Source organism: Taeniopygia guttata, chromosome 2 (assembly GCF_048771995.1).
Source record: "Taeniopygia guttata chromosome 2, bTaeGut7.mat, whole genome shotgun sequence".
Lineage (NCBI taxonomy): Eukaryota > Metazoa > Chordata > Aves > Passeriformes > Estrildidae > Taeniopygia > Taeniopygia guttata.
In genome coordinates, this window is record NC_133026.1 from 48,792,889 (window position 1) to 48,812,459 (window position 19,571).

A 19,571-nucleotide genomic window follows, 5' to 3' on the forward strand; every position below is an offset into this window, starting at 1 on the left:
ATTATTCACAACTCTTAATGCTTTTATAGTTGTGTGGGAAAATAATTCACCTCATTAATTCAACAGGAAACTAACCCAAAACATGCAATGACCATATTTCTTCTGAACTATTGTGTTCAATTATCTTATGGTAAAGCCATAAAAAAGCCAGATAAAAAAATTCCTGTTACAAGGAATACCCAAGACTACACCAGCCCAGAGTAGGGCTCAAAGATAGAGAAAGGGTATGAAAGAATAAAAAAAGGACTAGAAATGCCTCACTTCAGTGACTACAACCCACTGCATCATTTCAGCTAAATTGTTTTACCATTGCTACAATTTCACATTGAGCAAGCACAGAGAAAGAAGGTCAGCTTCCTCTCAAAAAGACTTAATGCCATAGAAGAACACAAAATAATATTGCAGAGTCTAAGAACCAGTCCAGACATGACATGGACCAAAAAACAAAATTTGACAAGAGATGCACTAGAGAAGGTCCCACTGTGAAGATCAAGACAGCCCCATAATTCCTGTCAATAGCTGTCCTCTGGATCTGATAGAATTGCATGATAATGCAGAAGAAGAGAATTAAGGAAAAACTTGGTAATTGAGATGTTTGTCTAATGGAAATCCATACACATCCTAGAATAAAGTTGCAGTAGCTACTTAAATGCCATGCTCTCATTATACTTTTATACTTTGTGGGATTATGTGGGCCCATTTTTAGCACATAAGGAAATAGCTCACCTTGACATATGAGTAAGAAGGTACCACACAACAGTAGAAGCAAAAGACAAAATAGGTGAGTCATTTACAAGTCATTTAAATGTATTAGGAGCTCTAGACTACTTCTCTATGTAATCAGCAAAACAGACCTCTCAATCAAGAACTGTGACATGAGTCATGATAAGCACATAATCTGAAAGGCAAGAAGAGAGGGTTGCAGCAAAACAGTCTTTCAAAGCAACACTGATCTATCCACATCTGGAAAGGATGCAGATATGCACCTTCAAACAGGAAAGTCCATCTACTTTCTATATTGGAATTCTTTTCAATTTTTTAAGTATCTTGATCATTTTTCCAAATGCACTGGTGAGAGACTGGGGGAAAAGATTCCTGATAATTGACAGCTTGCAAACAGTACAGTAATAGGCAGTAACAGGTACTAAAGATGAAAGATTCTTTGGGAAGGAAGAAAAAAAGAGGATTTATATCTTGTTTGGGAAGCTGTATGTGGGGTTTGGTTTGGGTTGTTTTTTTTTATCTGTTTTATCCCTTGTTTCCAGCTTTACTGTTTTTAAGACAGTTTGCTTCCTTTAGACAGAAAATTGTCTACTACAAGAACCACCTTTGTATTTCAGTTTAATTTGTCAAGCAGAAAGCATCCACATTTCAGTAAACATAAGGTAGATTCTTTAATAATCTATCCAAAACACAAATTTAGAAAAGCAAAAAGCCTTGAAATCACCTTTAAAAGCAGAAAGTTTTAGCTACACAGAAATAAGTAAATAAAAAATAAGGCCTTATTACTTCATTAACCCAATTAATACACTTCATGTTTGTCACATCTTGTGCATTCCTACCTTCAACAGCTCTCTTCCCAGTAATCTAGAAAAATTATAAAAGTAGGTAAATTGATATTACACTAAGTAATCTTTCTCCCCCAACTTCTGCTCACTTATGAAAATTGCACTGTGCATTAATAGGAGTTTCCAGTTTAATATGGTGTAAGTGTCCTTGAAAACTGTCATAAATGAAACACTATCATCCTAAGAGAAGGTGTCAAAGACCTTGGTCCAAGTCCTGGCAGAGCAACCTCTCAAGGCGGGTGGAACTTCAAATACATGAAAAGAATCTAGGTCTCTGATCCATACTTGTCTGTGGCAGTGAAAGACACTAAAGTAGTTAGCTATGGCTGTAGGAAGACTGCCACACTGCCTGCAAAGTCAGCAAGAGGGAACGTATTCTCAATTCTCCCACTTCAGTGCAAATCCTGATGGCTTGCTTTACACTTCTGAGGGGTTGGAGTCAGGCTGCCAGACTCATGCTGAACAGCCTGAGGCTCACAGACACATTCTGTCTCTCCAACTCTCCTCCTGGAAAGAATGGACACCTGGGGGAAGTAACCTCAACTGCTACAGCTCATCTGTCAACACCTTGGTGGGATGATATGCACACTTACTCTACTTTGAAAGGAGGATGGGTTAAGAGCATATGACTGCAACTTTAGTAGGATGCTTGTTTTAATTATGCAACTTGACCATTAATATAACCAAATCAAAAAATAAATTATATAGAAAAACACTGTACTTTGAGACGGATTCAAAAATGGCTGGGGGAAAAGCAGAGTTTCGAGTGGCTTGCTACTAGGCCAGCGATTACAGAAAACATTGTGGAGCAGAATTTAACCTGCCTTTAAAAAAATTGAAAACATTTGTTTTCAAAAAAACACCGTTCCAAATTTAAGAGAGGTCATCATGTTGCAGCCAGCTCGAGAACAATAGTGACTCCGTCTGCCTCAACCTAGGGGGTTGCTAAACCCTGAAACTTGACAAAAACTTTACTTACAATCTGACCTATAACGGGAAGTTACATGTCCATCTGTGCAGGCTAGCCAGTGATGAATATCACTGTGAAGATTCCTAAAAAGAAACCTAGAAGATGAACATAACATGTTTGGAAACAATGGAAGTGGAAAAAAGATGTATCAAGCCCCACAAAGCACATTAGTAGAAATGAAATCCTCCTTAGGGAACTGCTGCTTGGCAAACCCCCAGTATCCTTCCAAAACCCAGGATATCTTTTTCTAGCACTGACTGGTAGGTTGGAGCAGCTATAGAATATATATCAATTCAGTGTGATTTATTTTTCATTTGGCACAAAAGCTTCTTCTACGTGGACATTAAAATGCTTTAGACCACACTTCAACCCAGAAAAAAACATCCCTATAGGCATCTTAACTGAAACTCAAAGTGCTCAGGCTGCTTGAAGACTGCAGCATAAGAAGTTAAATATGAAATATCTTCACAGAAACTAACATGGAATTTTGAGCCATTCCTCCCGCTCTCACAGTACTGTAGGAACCAGAACTAAAATTTGGTGGAAAACTGGTGGAACAAGTAAGCAGGCAGATTGTGTGCACACATGCCAGGGTCCTTCCTTCCAGGGAGAGTCACTTTGTGGTGTTGTAAACCTTTGCGCAATGCCACATTCTTGAGCACCTGAGCAGAGCTTTGGGAATAAAGCAGTGCTAGTGCTTTATTGCTCTGGTATATGTTCTTATTTCTGCAGAGACTGGTATAGCAAATAAATGAAATCCTCCTTCCCACTTTAAATTTCTTAGCACAGATTAACTCTGCAGGTAAAGCTTTTCATTAAAATCCTGTAGCTCAGTTTCCTGCATCTACGCATGCCTTGACCTTATTTCCAGGAAGTAAGTGAAATCCAGTTCAGCCTTTTCTTATTAATTTAGATTCAAACACTAAACAAAACTAGTGAAAAGAATCATTTAGGATGAGCCAGATAAAAGCATCAGTGAACTTCCTGGCTGCCATACGTAAAATTCATGTTTGATCCAGAAAAGAAACAACAATTCATGGAACTAAATAAAATTATGTTAGGTGATGTTCCTATTTTTTCAATATCAATTCATTTACATGTACTAATGCTATATGCTTTTTTGCCCAATCAATAGATCCAGGAAACAGTTCTTGATTATTTCTGACTGAAATTTCTGGCAGGCAGCAAGTGACATAATATGAGGTGATTCATTCCAGTGAAAGTGGGAATGTATAGGTTTATAGGCTTTATAGATAAAAGATAAACTCTGAGATAAGAAAGAAATGATAACTCAAATATATGATCTTTCAAGATAGCATCCCAAGACCCACCAAGGACTAGAAAACCATTGTAAACTGCAGTAGATTGGATCATGCATAATATGCTCAACTATGAAGCATCTCTGTACAAATGCAAATAGGGCTCTTTTCTTCAAGAAAGAAAACAAATTCTTCAAGGGCAAATACAAAACAGAAAATAGGCATGTCTGTGTAAGAGTTGGACTCATCTTCCAAACCATCCCATTTGACTTCTGTCATATGAAATTACTTCCAGTTCTTTTCGTGGCAATCAATACTGCCTGTTTCAATTAATCTGAAGCTAAATCAAATTAGAAACAGTGTCACTGGTGTAATGACTGACAACTGATCACTTCAGTATTACTCTGATGCTCCATAGTGGAAACTATATCCAAAAAAGCCAAATGTTGCTTCAATTTTTTGTATGCTTTGGGTTGGGATTTTTTACTTTATTTTTTTTTTTAACTTTCTCCAAAATTAATTCTTTGAATAGGATTATTTTCATTACCTAAGAACAATCATTTTAATGTCATTCATAAGAACCAGGATAATGTCACATATAACTTGACAAAATGAAAATATTTGAAATCCAAACACATCAGGAAATTCACTAAAGAAAAGCAATTCCCAGCAAAACTTCAAATTTTATTAAAGTCATAAAAACAGAGAGGTGCAGAGCATCAAATATTGCATCTTCACAAGGTGATTTATCAAGCAGCATTTCAAATGACAAGATAAATCACAACTGAGATTGAAGGAGGAGGTGTGTCCTTAAAAGTTCATCCTGTCTTGTTAGAGTTTATCTCCAGGGGGATTCAAGATGGTAGGAGCAGAGGATATATCTGAAAATTTTTCAAAACAGAAGATTTTAGCGCATTTTTTATCACTATTTGTGTTCCAAGCTGTTGTGGTTTAACCCCAGCAAGCAACCAAGCCCCACACAGCCACTCTCTCATTCTCCCACCAGCAGGACTGGGGAGAGAATCAGAAGTGTAAAAGACAGATTGAGATAAAGACAATTTAATAGGGAAAGAAAAAGACATGCACACAAGCAAATCACAACAAGGAATTCATTCAGTGCTTCCCATGGGCAGGCAGCTGTTCAGCCATCTCCAGCAGAGCAGGGCCCCATCACACACAGAAGTGACTTGGGAAGACAAACACCATCACTCCACACATCCCCCTCTTCCTACTTCTTCCCCCCACTTTATATATGCAGCATGATGTCAGATGGTCTGGAATGTCCCTTTGGTCAGTGTGGGTCACCTGTCCTGGCTGTGTCTCCTCTCAGTCTCCCATGCACCCCCACCTTCCTGGCCAGTGTGGCTGTACAGAAAGCACAAAAGGCCTTGGCTCCATGCAAGCACTGCTCAGCAGTAACAAAATCTCTCTACATTATCAACCCTGTGTTCAGCACAAATCCAAAACACAGCCCCACACCAGCCACTGTGAAGAAAATTAAGTCTATCCCAGCCAGAACCAGCACACAAGCATACCTCTCTTTAGTTTCTGACTTAACCAAACTTAAGAGCATCCATGCCATTCAATTACATTCTGGCCCTTTAAAGTGGCAATCTGCTTCATTAATATATGAGATTTTCTAAAAAGAAATAAATATCCCTAAAGTATAAGAGTGACTTTATCATCATCTCACATTTTTCTGCAGGTCCAACTCCATTTAGAGTTGAGCAAAGCAAATCAAGGATGACAGTTTAAATTCATTTGGAATATCAGTTAAAAAAGGAATTATTTCAGTTTAAAACAGTTTTCTTTAATCTGACTTTTAGCTAAATTTTAGGTGAAGTAAGGTAAATAAGTTTATGCAGGTTTGAGAGGCATGCTGTAGAATTTCTGCTTCTCATACAAGGGATAAACAATGGAAGGCACTTGAAATTATGCATATGCAATTTGGGTTATTTTATTGTATTTTAGAGAACAGGTACAAACTAGATTGAAATAAATTCCCGTTATTAAAAATGAATGTTCTTTTAGCTTTTTGCACAGTTTACTCTTCTAAATATCACAGTAGCCACATAATGAATTGCACATCTGACATCAAAAGAAATAACACTTACCCCAAGAACCTTTATGATCACACAGCACAGCAATCAGCAAAGAACTTTCGAGTTCTTACGTTGTTTTGAGGGACCCAAAGCCCTTTTCTAACCTAATGTATGAAAGCCCTCACACTTGTAGGTAAGTTGTTGGTTACATGATGAACACTCCCTCCCAAGGGCAACAAAGCTCTGCTAGGACAAAGTGTTGCTTGGTTGGAGCAGCAGCAGTGCAGCTCAAGTCTGCGGTAAGACAAAAGGGGAATTCCCTCATGAAAACATCTGGGACTGAAGCTTTCTCTTATGCCATATTTATCAGGCTTGAACCTGTGTTCTTATAATCACAGGGAGAAATACAACCCCTGAAAAGAGAGAGACACTTTTCAGTAAACCCCCTTTAGGATCCCTGCTGGAGTAACCTTATCCGTTCCTCTCCTATCTCTCAAAAATCTATTTATCATGATACATTGAATTTAATAGAAACAAAAAAACAATCCACCATAAAAACTAAAGTGGTTCAGAAAATTGATGAGTTCTTTTCTTCCTGTTGGGGAAGTTGTGGCCAATTTCAATCTGACAAGTGGCTTGTAGGCAACCATTGGACTATGGCTGGTTTGGTGGCAGATACACAGATTCAACATTAACAGAGCACAGATGGCCAAGGCATTTAGTCTCCTCAATGAGCCTCCATATTTTTCCTGGACTTTGTCTGCTGAGGGGAAATATTGACAAGAGACTCCTCCACACAGGCAACCAACAAACCAAACCACTTAATTTAGGATTCTTTTGAAACTGAGTTTACAAAGCATTCAACTTTTTTCATAAAAGATTTCAGGTTTTACTTTGGACCTAGTAAAATACTGTGTAAAAATTCAGTGAAGAGCAATGGAAATCATTAAAAAATTTTTGATCTGCTAAAAATGAAAATCAATTTATTTAACTGAGAAGACTAACTTAACTTCCAACTGCCTGCAAGAAACCTACAGTTGGAGGATCTCAATCCAGCAAACAAGTATACAGCAAGATCTAAGAGCAAGAAATAGAATTGAAAACATTTCAGAAAAAGAATAAAACTCAAATGTTAAAAAAAGATTGTTTGTCACTGGGACAGTTTACTAGAGTTAGTTTATGAACGGCTTAAACCAAACAAAACCGGAAATTTTTGGGTCACACTTCCCTGGTAACCTTAAAAAGCTTCCTACTGTCCATCTGGTATGCATTTCCTAGGCTTTTTTGAAACTTGCCTGGAAATGTGTGGGGTGCAGCGTGTAGATAGATAACTATCAGGACATCCTGAGCCTACCAGTGGTTTCCTTTTATCACAACAAAATTACAATAAATAAAGTATCATAATAAATAAAGCTCTGGATAGATAATACATTTGCATATGTATGTCTTTCAAAGTATTTTTGAGCAAGTTATCTGTAGGAAAAGGCTAACTCTTCCTGCAAATTTTGATTGGAGTTTTATGCCTGTGCACACAATCACAATCATTGACACTGGGGTCAGCCCACATATTTTAGATTACAATAGCAGGATTTCTAGTTTTGTCTAAATTAAACATGACTCTACATCACTCCTCCTTTTGGCACTGGGTTATTGTGTTCTTATTGTTGTGTATTTCTATACCCACTTTTGTCTGCTACTATCCTGCCCTCCCCCAGCTTCTGGTAGAAAGAGAGAACAATACACAGTCACTGACAAAGAGCTGAAAATTTTATATCTTCAAAACAATATTAATGCAATTTTCTTTGGAATGTTGCAATGCCAAAGAAAAGCTCAGCATTTGGGTAAATACAGAAGAAAAAGCCAATTTAACAGCTGATTTTTGCTTTTGTGAGTTTTTTCCCCCCAGTTTTGAATTTTCACTTCGAGCAGTGGTCTGGTGTTTGCATCCGGCAGCAGCAATTAACCTGAATGAAGATACCTTCCCTCTGGTAGAACAGATGATGAGAATCATTTCATGTCAGTGGAACCAAACATTTGGAGAACAGCTTCTAATCAAGATCGATACTTATAATGAGAAAAGGGCTTAAAACCTAGCAAAGCAATAATGCACATATTAGTTTTTTGATTGAACATGCTGATAACCTCAGAAACAAACATTGCACCAGTCAACCTGCAACAAACATAATGGGACTGCCACTCTCACAGGGGGTTTGACTCAATCAGTCCCAAATCTTCACAAAGGCAGACACCAAAATACTGTGCACTCCCCCCAGCTACATCACTGCTCTTTTATCCAACACATTTCAGCAGAGGCTTAGTCTCAAAAGACATTGCTAAATTTTTTTCTCCTCCTTATTTGAGGTATAATTGACTTTTCTAAACAATATACAGTTATGCTAACCATTTCATTTTGTAGGCAAGAGAATAACTACTGTGTTTTCATTTTAATGTATAATTCCAGCCCAATAATCCTACAGGGAAGGTTTTTAATAAGATATGAAATTTCAGAGGAAGAGAAAGCAGTAGCATGAATGGCCTGTTCCTATTCCTTCTGCAGTACTTGTTTTCAGTATCTGAGGTAAGAGACATTTAATGCCCTTTGGGTTTTATAATTTATTTTACAATTTTCTACTAATGAGTATCAAGGAATGCAGCACTGTCCAGATATAGTGCTAATTAACAGGGCTACTTATACAACCAAATTTGGTCTGGATCTTTACATGGTTTTCTCCCAAGACATAATTCAGTTCTCAAACTCATGATGGCTCTGTACATGTGCAGATAATCCAAGTTTTTCCCCTCTGTTCCTTGGTCACATAGAATTTGTACAGTGGGAAATCCCTCCTTGCTCAAACTGGGAAGAAAGGAAACTACAGTTTTTGTGATCTGACCTTTCATGCCCTGAATACGTGCAAATGGAAACAAGGTGTTCCAACAATCAGCTGCCCAAAATTTTCAATGAAATGGGCAATTTCCCAGGAAATGTTTTTATTTTCTTAAGTGAAAAAAACATTCAGCTGGAAAATATGCAACCAGCTCTATTAAATACCACGAAAACCATTAAAATATTGATAATTCCTGTCTGCAGCAGTTTGCTAATCAGCACCAAAGACACACTCTGGGTTTGACAATGAACTACAGCTGTATGAAATCAGACATCCAGAGTGTCCGAGGGATTTGAGATGGAATATAGACCACAACTCAAGCTCCCCTTTCTTCCCCGTAGTCATTTTCACATGCTTCAACTCTTTTCCTTCTCTCTCACATTCTACTTTCCCAAAGTCAGCATGAAGTTATATCAGTATTTCCGTTTCTGGAAATACTTCTAAACTGCACTTTCCCCTCCATGCACACATACTATATCTGAGTTCAGAACCAAATTCTTTAAAATCAAGCAAGCACTTTTCAAGGAGTAAATGTTTCACCTTGAGCAACAATGCTATAATAATTAAGTTTTTCCACAGTTTTCACAAGAGCTCTGGAAGCCTAGTTAACAAAGTTTAAGGATGCAACGAGTGTAAGTCTGCCAGTTCATCTGGGAAGACCATCTGAGTTGAGCTCCGTACAGGCAGCACACGTCTCAACAGCTCCCACACCCTCTAAACTTCACGAGACAGCAGGAGCAGCTCAATATAGTTAGATTTCAGGGGGAGCAGGCATTAAACAGGTCTGGCTCAAGAGTGCTCAGTGACAGAAGGGAGGCATGAAATACTGTCCTCGGCACCATACTGCAGTTCAGCTCTACTTGAGTCAGTATCTGCATAGGGTTCAAGGGGTTTAGGCTGGGTTTTGACTCCACAAAAGGCCTCAATCCTGTCACCCCAGTCAGCAACATAATGGGACGCCCAAGTCAATGACAAACAAGAGTAGTAGTTTTCCCAGGAGTTCCAAAACTATACAGACAACTATAGCAGAATGCATCCTAACAGATTAGTAGTCTGAGCAGATACCAACATTTTCTTTTAAAAAATATGTTCATAATCATTTAGTTTTTAGAGAAGTGCATGTTTGCACAGGATACTTTGTGATCATTTCATGAACCAGCCATCTAAGGAACCAAATTATAAATTGTACAATACATTTAATTTGGTAAGGAATTCAACTGGTTAGAAGTATAGCAATACTATATTCAGTTTGCTTAGAAATACCTATAAAGAGTCAAAAGTATCTAATATTATTTTAGATCTATAGAAATGTGAGTTCTACTTACAACCAGAGGTCTAAATAGTTCAAGATTATTACTATAAACTTCATAGCAGCAGTTCCATAACAAGTTTAATTTTTCTTCTCAAGCTGTATATAAATTTCACTGAAATGGGCAAAGAAATGGCACAAGCTCAAAAACAGAGATGAAATTGGCTTCTGTTGACTTCCCGGTATTTATTGCATGGAGAGGTAAATATTGACAATGATTAAGACAGATTAGAAAAAGGTTAGCAAGTCAATATGTGCCTTGAAGGAAGAGAACACTTGATATTTATTAAAGTCATGATATATTAACTAGAGAAGATCTTCCTTTGCTTTTTTAAAGGCAAAGAATGTTGGCTTTCATGGGACCATTCATTGCTATCTAGCAGCTCATTTGACTTTAACCACTGTTTTCTATGTTTTGAAAAATCCCAAATATTCTCCCTCTGGATGCTTGCAGAACACTATTTCCTTCTTGCCTTTGAGCCAAACAGCATGTGTTTCTGTGTCTGTATTTTTACTGGCACTGTTGCTATCACAAATACTGAGAAATTTTTCTTCAAGTTTAAGCACATGAATCCTGTCCATAACTAGCAAAGCATTTCAGAACATATCTTCATGCAAGAATAATATTTTCATTCTTTGCTGAAAGAAGATTTATTTATCACTCTAAACGGTGAGATAAAAAAACATAAAAATTATGGTTTTGTGGGAAAAAAAGCCATGTTTCTCTCCATTTCCTTCAGCAAAGGTCTTGCAAATACTAGATTCACTTTCAGGTCCAAGTTTACCAGTAATATTGCATTTTTAACTTGAAACCATTTTCCCATGCTTTAACAATTTAAAGCTGGGTTTAAAAAGTTAGAGTACTACAAGTTACCAATAATGGTCAAAACCAGATCAAAAAGTAGGGGCTTCACATTAAATTTTGCATTTGGTTTCCAGTTTTAAAATCACGCTGCAAACATGAATAAAATCTGGAGAGGAGAATTTATGAACATTGGCACATTTGAAGACTAGAAAGATCACTCATTACATAATAGATATTCAGAGGTTTCAAAATATCTTGTCATCAAGATACTGCTACATGACACAAATGTGTTAGATTACTAGAGACAAGGTCAGATCAGTATGTATGAAACCTAAGTCACAGAATGGGTCAGGCTGGAAGGGACCTCAGTGGGTCATCTGCTCCAGCCTCCCTGCTCAAGCAAGGCCATCCTAGAGCATCTGGTACAGGATTCTGTCAAGACACTTCCTGAGTATCTCCCCTGGGAGAGAGTCCGCAACTTCTATCTGTTCTGGTGCATAGTTACTCACACAGTAAAGTTCTTCCTCACGTTTAGAAAGCTATGCTTCGAAATTATGTCCCTGGTGTTCAAATGGAAATCAAAGGAATATAACACCAATGAGTAACCTAACCTTTAGCTTCTTCTCAACATCATAGATTTTAGCTAAGAACAGCATTCATTATGGGGAGCTGCCATTCCTAAAAGGAATTCTTGAGCCATTCCTGAGGAACATCATAGTAACAGTAAAATTCTGTAAAATAGAAAAATTAATTTCTTGTAAAGAAAATGTTATAGCTTCAAGTTTCAACAGCTTATTGTGAGCAAAGAGCAATAAGTATCTATTTAAAAATAATATTTAAAAATGAAAAAAATCTCCCTCTTGAAGTTTAACAACAACCAAAAAAAAAAGTCTAAAGTGCTCTTTCATATTTTTAGTTATTATTTTTGCACTACCTCCAGGACAGATCCCAGAGAAGTGTAGAGAAATCCAGTATGCATGGGCAAGATACAAACATTCTTTCTGTACTCTGAAATATTGTTTAGGGCAGAAAAAGACAGTTCTGTTGCCCCAGAAGGGATTGGCTAATTTCTTGTGCCAGTGTTTCTTTTTCTGGTCTCGTTTATAACAGATTGTTAACCTGTCATTTAGCTTCTGACTGGGCTTCTACTTTTCCCTGGCTGTTCTGTCCAGCTGACTCATTTGGCCTAGTTCTCCAAGTGACAGACAAATGAAAACAAGAGTGTCCTCATCAAGAAACTTCTATACATAAAGGAAAATACAGCACCCTGAAGACGCAAAAATAAAAACAAGTAAATGCTGTAAAATACAGTTTCTTGTAGATGTGCAGTTGTACAGGACTTTTTTTTAAGGATCCATGTTTTATCATATACCAATATGTCCAGAACAAATTTAGGAAGATATCCCAATATCTCCCTAAATTTCTTTCACCAAGCTGCAAAGCCCCAGGGGAAATTCTAGGACAGAATTTCAGGCCTGCTTTTCAAAAGTGCAGGTCAACAGTACCCAATGTTTAGAGCTCTATAACAAATTGTCACAAATGGTGCCTGTTATCTTCAGTACTATATTCTCAATATATCTTATATTAATAAAGTACTACATGCATTCCTAAAGCTGGGACGATTATCTAGGGTATTTCAATCTACTATTGAGTTTTCCTTAAACTGTTTTCATCCTGCAAAGTAACATGTCTCTTTTACTGATAAATATACAGAATACCTTTCATTGAAAATCTTTTACTGTAGTTAATAAAACTCCAAATTATATTCTTGAAGTTGGCAACAAAATACTGCTCAAGAAGCAAATTAGGAGCTCACAAGGAAACATCCTAGATGTAAATTTCAGTATATGTTCCAAAAGTAGTAAGTGAAGCTAGCATTGCCTGAGGAAGATTTTCACAAAACACATATTCAAGGCCGCTCAAAGAATTACTCTTGCAGTGGTCAAATCACAGTAGAAGTTGTTCAAATAGTTATGCAAAATCATTCTGCATGTTGAAACAAAACATGAGCTCACTGAAATGGCAGAAATTTAGTTCATGAAGAGTGGATATAAATCTTACATGCTCTGATGGAATCAGAGGTCTATCCATGATAACTCCACTTGTCCTGCACTTCTTTCATCGTTTATACACACCGCTGACTTCTCCACACCACCTCAACATGCTGTATACCTTATACTATTCTCCATGGAAGAAAACTCATCGTTGTTGGTACTTCGGTCCTGCTTTGGCAGCCTTCCCTTCTACCTCAGGCCATACAATTGCCAGTTCACAGCTTCTCTGGTCTCAGTTCAGCCACCAAACCACCAGCCCTGCTGTAAGGCAGCTTTCAATACATTTCCTCTTCCTTGTTGCTCTCTGCCTGGGCACTGCATGTTAAAGAGGCAGCTAGCAGCTAGCCACCAGCAATCAGCTGTGCACCACCTGCTCCTCTAATTGCCTGACCATCTTCCCTGGATTAAGAAGAAATTTGATTCACCCATAAGCAAGACAGAGAATGAAAGGCTGCTGGAGACATCACACATGCATAAAACAGACCACCACAGTTAATGCACGTATGAATATGCAGTCCTGGTAAAACTGTCACGTTTCCTCTTCAGAAAACTGCCCTCACCATGCCAGAGACTCCCTGAAACTTCAAACACAATGTGCAGAATGAGCTGGGATTTCAACTTCCCTGGAGGCTATAGATTTACCAGCTGAGTTCACAGTTCGCTAAAATAGGATACAGCCATATTCAGCACCAGGGTTTAATTCCGTTAAGTAATTATTTCACCTGTGGTCTAGGGTATTAAATTTGTTAGAATCTTATAAAAGAAAGTCATTACAGATGCCTTAAAGGTGAACACCTATAAAGTGAATGGCAGCTATAAATCCATCACTATCTAATTGTTGAAGTTAATATTCCAATGTATTTTCTTGCTCTGTCTTCTTCTTCCTTCTTTTTCTCAGTCAAAGATTTACTTTTCCTAATAATTAAATTAAATTAGATAAATTTGAGCCTAACTGAAACTAATTTTGTATAATATCCCAAACCATTTGCATAAGGCTTCTAAAAATCTCCAAGCTATTTCTCTAGGCAGTGGGGTAGCTAATTATCTACCTCTCTAAGCAGCCTTCAAGGCATCACAGATCATATGTTTAGAAGACAGAATAATTTCATTCCTTTGCAAAAAAAGTGTCCATTGCAATCCTAATGCATCATGAAAATTCCATGTTTCCACAGAGATTAAATAATTCACCCCCCATGGAATATATTTGATCATATAATAACAGGCAGACGTGATCATTATGCCCTGAATATCACCATTTAGGAAATCGATTCCTGAACTTTTGGGATATGCAAATCCAATTGATTCTTGAACTGTGGAACTCTCAAAATGAACTGAGACTTTTGGCAGCATGCAAATATTCACCATCCCTTCAGGCTGGGCCAATGTATCTGGCATCCTCTCCCACATACAACAGAATCCATCTCAACCCAGTAGGATACCCTTCCCTGCAACAATTTGGTTTACAAAAGCTAAACTATACTACTGAAACATTGTAATTATGATAATTGTTTATCAAGGATAAAGTATTAGAATCAAAGGAATTAAATATGAAATTGTTGCTCACAGGCATTGTCTCTGTACATTCTTAGAATAGAGAGTTAATTTTTCAAACAAAAAAATCAGTCCCTCGGCCACAACCCCTCACCAACACAGTGAACATCTGACTGAGGTTGACTCATAACCTGCTGGTTTTAACCATGACTGGGCTGAGCTCTTGTTTGACTACATAAGAATCTGGTAGGTCTTGCCAAGATCCAAAATATCCAGATCTCTCACGACTCTTCCATAGTGACAATTTTCTACTCAACAACAACAGAATTAAAGTGGTTTGTCACTAAAGCAAAAGAAGCAAACACACAAGAGCATAATTTTTTTTCCAAGCATCTAAATATAAAGCTATTCATACCCCAGTCTAAGACTACAGCTCTTATTGTACTTGAAAATTAAGTTCTCTCTAAATTCTAGGTGATCAAGTTTTTTCTAGAGTCTATATGCAAGGAAAACTCTTTTTGAAATTAATATGTTCCAAGCATTAAAAAAGAATTTTAATTCCACAGGTGGGAAAACTAGTGCTGAAGACACCCCAAGGCAAAGTGCTCAGCAGAAGCCAATTCATAACAGAGATATGAGGGATTCACATCATGAAGTCACAATGCCAATTTCTGTCCCAGACCATTTTAAGAAGAGTTTAAACCCTAAATAGTTCACCAAGGAAGGTCTACCACATTACATTTACAACCATAACAAAAACTCTTCTAGATCCCAGGAGGGCTCAGTTATAATCCCACATTTAAGTTACAATGAGTCTCATGTCCCATCTGTTTAAATGACTTACTGGTGCTAGCACAAGTCAACAGCAAACTCTCTGGTGCCATACTCAACCCTCTTCCCTTGGTGATCCAAGCATCTAAAATACAAATATTAAGAGACACAAACAAAATCTGCTGCAGTGCAAAGGCACATTATAAATTATTTTTCTGAAGTTTTTAAACTCTTGAGTGCATTTTCACCCAAGTGAACTAAATCCTTTGCGCCCTTGAGCGCGCACACAGGAGAAGGAGTAACAGATGCTTCTGAATATTCCTCATCCACTTTATGACTAGGATCTATTATTTCTTCCATAGAAAGAGACCAAAGTTTTGTTTTATGCAAATTATCTTTATTTTGAGGATGGAGAAGTATTCATCCTGCCACTTGAATATTACAGTTTAGACTTCATTCTTTTCAACAGTCTGCATTACAGTATTTTTCCTTCCATTACCCACAGGTCTACTGAGGCCATAAGTAATCTGGAATTGAAGGGAATATACTCGTCTTCCCCATCCTGCACTTCAATGAAACTAAAAAATACACAGCCAACATCAGTTGCAGTAACAGAAATCATTTAAAATCTCATTATCAAGGTGCTGACAGGAAGAGATAGGATGCATTTAGGACACAGAGGCTGGAGAGAGGAGTCAGTGCATTATCCCAGTACCTGGGAGTCCTGTTCTGCCAAGAACTTCCAAGTCATCCTTGGTAAAGCACGGCTTTCTCCAAAACCAGGCTCCCCAAACTGTCAGTTTCTCTGTTATCCATTTCTCCAGTATCCTCTAGTATCAATTGATAGAATTGTTGTTCTTTTCTCCACAGGTTCTGATAGTACACAATATGCAATACTGAAGTTCTGTGGTCATAGGAGTTGCAATAAATACCCTCAAATCAAAATATGGACTTCTATTTTTTTACCTGAATAACCCCAGCATGCTTAAAGCATTGTAAAATCAAAACTCTTGTTCAAACTCACTGATAAAAATTTTAAAAAATGCCTAATAACCAGAGTGGGTTTTGGTAAAAATACAATATTAATGAAAATATATATGCATATCTAGATTTCTTTGAACTACTTTGATCTGGAAAGTAGGTTGTATGGCTCTTATTGTCATGCTTTTTAATGAGGTTTCTAATAGCTCAAAATATAGCAGAAACTACAAAAATAGCAGAAACTACAAATACAAAAACCACTTCTAACTCTTAGTATATTCAGTACTAATATACTCTAATTTATATAGAGAATATGTTTAAATGAACTTTAAAACAATGCAGTACTTATTAGTAAAAGCATATCCAGAAATTATGTAGAATAAAAATAATTCCAATCATAAATAAAGTGTAAGATAATCACTACAGCATTATCCATATACAAAAAACACAGAGAAAATATACAACATGAAGAAAATGATAGTAATATTATGCACCTGTGTCTTTATGGATATAAAGAAACAAACAGGCTGAAATACCAATTTGATTGACAGAAAAAAATAGAATTTGGGAGTGATCATAAAAGATACATTTTACATTAGGAAACAAGGAATCATTTAGAATATCAGATTTCAGGTAGTAAATTGCCAAGCAGAAAGCTTATTTAGAAGCAGTAGAATAAAGGTAGTAATTAAAATAACATTTGAAAGGATATTTTCTAAACTATTTTAACAACAAAAAGATACATAATTTACTTGCACTGAATATTTTTTGCAATGCAGCTGCCAGATTCGTGCCACACTGAATTTATTCACTATGCTTTTTTTAAAAAAAAAAAACTAGACTGATACATTTTCCATGAAGTTATTTAAATACCACCCCAAGATGCCAAGTTGGCTCTGTGACTGCAAAGATATATTTTTTTAAAGAGTGTGAAATAATTCATTAACATATTCATGAGGGAGTAAAAGAACTGCAGACTTCAGGTGAAACACTAGCTTAAGTATCACCAGAGCTAAATTGCTTCAAAAGGTGCTAAATCCTATGAACGTGCTTGCTATAGCACCACCGAGACTTCAACCAAAACAGCCAAGTGTTCATGTAAGTCCCCAGGAGCTTTACAACAAAGAGGAGAAATTTGATTTAAATAAGACACTGGCACAAAAAAGCCACCATAACAGGGAAAAAAAAAATAAATTTAAAAAAAAAAACACAAAAAAAAACCCCCAACCAACCAACCAAAAAAAACCAAAACAAAAACAAAAACAGAAAGTAATGTTCTGGCAAACAAGAGGGAAAAGTTGGTTTACAACCTGCATAGAAAGATCTTGATATGATGCAATTGCCTCCAATCTTACATTTTAAAATAGACTATGAAATTCCACTACAGATATGTGTGACCAAGTACTGCACATACTGGATAGAAAAGCAGTGTTGCCTGTACAACATTTCCTGCAGTGGAGACAGGACATCCAGATTAAGAGCATGGGAAAGAGCAGCGAGTCATCATTACATTAGGACCAGTCTAATCTATTCTTATTCCTTTAACTGGTGTTTCCCACATTTAGAAAACAATCACTGGAGCTGCAATCTCCCAGTCTTGTTACTGTCTAATGTTCCATATTGGTTGGGAGCAGAGAACAGGATTAAGTGATTATCCTCTTTTCTTGGCAAATATTGCCTCTCCTTCAATTTTGATGTCATTGTTAACATATCTCTTCATTCATGAGTGTACACATGCTTTGTCTTTAATGGACTCTTGTTGGTTTATCTGCAGTTTCTTTATCTTCTGTTAAAAACATGTAAAAATAAATTGGCCTATTAGCAGAAATGCAATAGTACCAATTTGGTAAACAGTAATATAGTTCATTGCTGTAAACAGCAGCACCAGAACAATTAATATGAAACAATTCCACCACAATTAAAGAAATAAATTTAAAATAAACTGATTGTAGTTTTCCAGGAAGCACAGATTAAGAACAGCTGTTTAGAGGAGTTTCCATCATCATCCTCAGGACTGTTTTGATTCAGGACAACAGCAATTACCAGTTAGTTTGCTTAGGCTTGTATTTGGGTTTTCTTTTTTTTTTTCCTTAAAGTAACTACCTCAAAATGACCCGTGTGGCCCAAATAAAACAGCAACTCTGCACAGACCTTTTGCATCCTCCCTTCCCATGCATTAACTGTGTTGTACTGTCCATATTGAGGTGGTACAGTTGAAGACAAACAGATCTATGCAATCCTTCACAGGGGTCAGGCTTGCTTTCCACTCTTACACGTGAATTCACACATCATCTGACATTTATCAATGTTTGTTCTCGTTGGTCCTTGTCTCCCTCCAGTGGTGGGACCATCAGACCTCTCCACACTGCAAACAAAATAACAGTCACCCTCCGATTATATCATACAGTTAAGCTTTCCACAAACTTTTTGCTGCTCACTGAATGAGGAATGCCAGAAATACTTGTTATTTTTCCTCCAAACATGCAACTTCTTGTTATTTTAATACTAATTCCTTTCCATCTCCAATTCATCACTATTCAAGGTCAATCCTGGTCTCTTATGTAGTTTCAACTTCAAGCCGTTAGCAAATTTCATTAGCACATTCTTGTTTTTATCCTACTTTTTGGTAATTAGTGAAAATAATAAATAAGATCAATGTCAAAGCCAGTCCCCGAGGAACTCCACTAATAACCTCCCTCCAGCCTTATAGCTTCTTTCAACACAGTTTCGTGCTATCTCCTTCAGTCACTCCCAAAGCATTTGTACTAACAGCCATCTCCTCCAGTTTAGATAGCATTTTCCCACACAGCACCATATGGAGTGCTCTGCCGGGGTTTAGGCAGATTCAATCTTTTCTTTGCTCTTAAGGTGAGTGACATGGCTATGAGAGAGACAGAGGGCACACTCAAGAGGTGTTGTCAGGGAGAAAATTAAAAAGCCATCATATGTGTCCCTGATGAGACCTTATCTGGAAGATTATATATAACTTTTCCATTTAACAATATTGAGGGAAAAAAAAAAAAAACCTTGAAGGAGAACAATTAAAAAGTCAGTCACGGAAGCCAAACAGAAGGGCCTACTTTTATAACTTAGCAAAAGGATTTGCCTTGCGTGGCAAATTTTGAGTACCAAGGGGACTACTGGAGTGGCTTCTGTGAAAAGGCCAAGCTCTTCAGTGGTGGCAGCACCGCTGGGATAACATATTTAAGAAGGGGAAACAAAACCCTGCTCAATTGCAGCTGGAGAGGGAAGTGAGAATGTGAGAGCAACAACTACACAGACACCACGGTCAGTGAAGAAGGAGGAGGAGGGGAAGAAGGAGGCAGAGAAGGAGGCCTAGAACAGAGATTCCTCTGCAGCCTATGTTGCAGACCATGGGAAAGCAGCTGTGCCCCTGCAGCCCATGGAAGTTAAAAATGGAGCAAATAGCCTCCTG

The 19,571-nt window shown here is 37.3% G+C and overlaps 1 long non-coding RNA gene across 2 annotated transcripts in view; it reads right to left on the reverse strand.

The window, feature by feature from the left end:
- Window positions 1-4,460: 4,460 nt before the first annotated feature.
- LOC121469348 (uncharacterized) overlaps window positions 4,461-19,571 on the reverse strand; it is a 104,919-nt gene continuing 89,808 nt past the window's right edge. For both annotated transcript variants that reach the window (XR_012054632.1, XR_012054633.1), the window contains one exon: window positions 4,461-18,500. This is a non-coding gene — a long non-coding RNA (uncharacterized lncRNA). The remainder of the gene's footprint in view (window positions 18,501-19,571) is intronic.